Genomic DNA, 2,712 nt, shown 5'->3' on the forward strand with positions numbered 1-2,712 from the left:
ACACGTGAGTTGGTTCTTCTCTTTTGTAGCTATCAGTATTCTTTTCCTTGTTCTGTGTACTTAATGTTTTAACTATAATATTATTTGGAGAAGTTCTTTTCCAGTGTTGCCTGTTTGGTGTTCTAAATGCCTCTTGCACCTGAATGACCATATCTTTCTCAAGATTTGGGAAATTCCTATTGTTTTATTGCTTACTATGCCTTTAGCTTGCACTTCTTCTATGTCCATGATTCATATGTTTGGTCTTCTTGCATGTTCTGTTTGTACTTTCTTACTTTTTCTTTATCCTTATCTAAATGTTGTAGTTCGTTTACCTGTCTTCAAGCACTAGCTAGGCTTTCAACTGATTTTTTTAAATTTGATTTTAAATTGAGCATTTTATTTCCAGAATTTCAATTTGATTTTTTTTCAGAAGTTCTATGTCTTCATTGAAATCCTCTTTCATATCCTGCATTGTCTTCCTTCTTTCACTCAGGTATTTATTTGTATTCTCTTGGAATTCATTCAGTAGTTATTTGTATTGTTTTTTAATTCATTCAGGCTTTGGTTTGTTTCTTTTTAATTTTGTTGATAATTTAAAAAAATTTTATTAGCATATAATAGTTGTATGGGGGATACATTGTGATATTTATGTATGTGCTTATAGTATATTTTAGATTTATCCCCTCCATCATTCTTCCTCACCCTCCTCCCTGCCTTTTAAGAGCAATTTCAACAGCTTTCATTATTCTTCTTCCATTCATGAATATAAGATACATTTTTGATCATTCTTAAAACCATTCTTTTAAATTTTTTTGTCTGGGATTTCCTTCACTTCACTATTATTAATGTCTGTTATTTTGTAATTTTTGATATCTGGAGGACTCTCTTTTTTCTTTTCTTCCCTCCCCCCCTCCCTTTTTTTTTTTTTAGAAAAGCAGTTTTATTAGGCAGATGAAATTGAGATGTGAATGGCTAGGTTGTTCAGGGAAATATCTGAAAATTACTTTTTTGATATCCACCAAGACTTGGATTGCATTTTGTTCTTCCCTCAGACCTGGAAACAATAACTACACATGTCTCAACAAGTGATGGTTCTTCCCTTTCCCATGTGCAGAAATTCTGATGATCTCAGTTCCTTCTGGAACAAATTTTCCACTTCTCTCCCCAGCTATCCTCAATGGATTTACCTTTACAGGTTCTGGGGCTAGGACAGGAAGTAAGCTGTGTAAATGCTTTTTCATTGGAAGACTTTTAAAAAATATATATATATATTTTTCGTGTTTCTGCATTGGGATTTGTGTATCTGGGGCCAAGTCGTTGGTTGAAAGTTACCTGTAGTCTCTCAGTTGAGGTTTCTGAATATTTAGGCAGGACTGTGTAATGGCAACATTGATATGAAGTTTTTCACCACTGGACTGGGGGTATAGCTCATATCCAAACATTTGTCCATGTGCTTAGGACACCAGGTCTGATCCCCAGCACTGATCAGAGAGAGGAAAAGAACTGGAGTCACCTGTAGTTCCTAGTGAACAGATTGGTGTTATTTGTGGGATGAGGGCTGGGTTAGTCAAGAGTCAGTCACCTGCTTCCCAACTGCTTTCACTTTAGATGCTTCCCTTCTTTGTATATCATGATCCATTACTGGCTGCAAGGAGCTTCTTAGCCTGTGGACTGGGCAGGTTTCCACTTGCTCCAAAAGTGCTTCATTTTATACCCTAAAAGGAAGCCAGTGTTCAAGTCTAGGGGTGTCATGGGTACCTTGGAGAGTGGAATTAGCAAAGTTCTGAGTCCTGCACTGGCACAGAAGAACTGAGGGATCCAGGCACTCTGCCTACTGGCATCAGTGCTTTCAGACCCTGCTCAGCAGTTCACTCCCTATAGGAGGTAGAATAGGGAAGTTATGTGATTCACAGGACCAGGGGTCAGAGCTCTTAATCCTGCCTGGTAGGAAATACATGTAGCCAGGAGGCAGACCTTACAGGCTGAGAGCTTTGCTAGCCATGGGCTTGCTGTTCTGTCTCTGCAGTGATCCTTGGGTGATGGAACACTGCCTGACACTCTCCTGCTTAAATTTCTTAGTGGATCCATATCAGACCCTCTCCTTCTCCACGATTGCCTCTCCTGACTGTCTCCAACCCAGATATGGTAGCAGGGTGTCCTCAGACTTCCAGAGCTGCATTATTTTTTTATTTTATTTTTCAATTTTTTATTATTTATTTATTCACATGTGCGTACATTGTTTGGGTCATTTCTCTCCCCTGCCCCCCTTCCCCACACTCTTCCACCTCCCCCCCTCACTTTCAGGCAGAACCTGTTCTGCCCTTATCTCTAATTTTGTTGAACAGAAGACATAAGCATAATAAGGAAGACAAAGCGTTTTTGCTAGTTAAGGATAGCTATACAAAGAAATTCCTAGCAATGCTTCCATGTGCAAATGTGTTACAACCCAAGTTGATTCATCTCTAACTGATCTTTACACTGGTTCCTGACCTCCTTTTCATGTTAACCTCTGTCGCTTTAAGGTTTCTGTATTAGTTCCTCTGGAGTGGGGACATCAAACACTTTCATGTTTTGGGTTTTCTACCTATTCCTATATCTCCCGTATGTTTAGAGCTGCATTATTTTTAATTTTCAAATCCTCAGAGTATCTCAGTCTCAAATAATAGGAACCATCTTAAGATGGTGCCTCACTATAGCTCTTGGTGATATGGGAATGACAAAATGTGTTTC

At 38.7% G+C, this 2,712-nt stretch overlaps 1 non-coding gene across 1 annotated transcript; it reads right to left on the reverse strand.

Annotated features, from left to right (window-relative positions):
- Positions 1 to 1,098: 1,098 nt before the first annotated feature.
- On the reverse strand, positions 1,099 to 1,228 carry LOC141415962 (small nucleolar RNA SNORD22). Its single transcript, XR_012440903.1, has one exon. It is a non-coding gene; the product is annotated as a small nucleolar RNA SNORD22 (small nucleolar RNA).
- Between the last annotated feature and the right edge of the window lie 1,484 nt (positions 1,229 to 2,712).

This window comes from Castor canadensis, chromosome 13 (genome assembly GCF_047511655.1).
Source record: "Castor canadensis chromosome 13, mCasCan1.hap1v2, whole genome shotgun sequence".
In the NCBI taxonomy this organism is placed as follows: domain Eukaryota; kingdom Metazoa; phylum Chordata; class Mammalia; order Rodentia; family Castoridae; genus Castor; species Castor canadensis.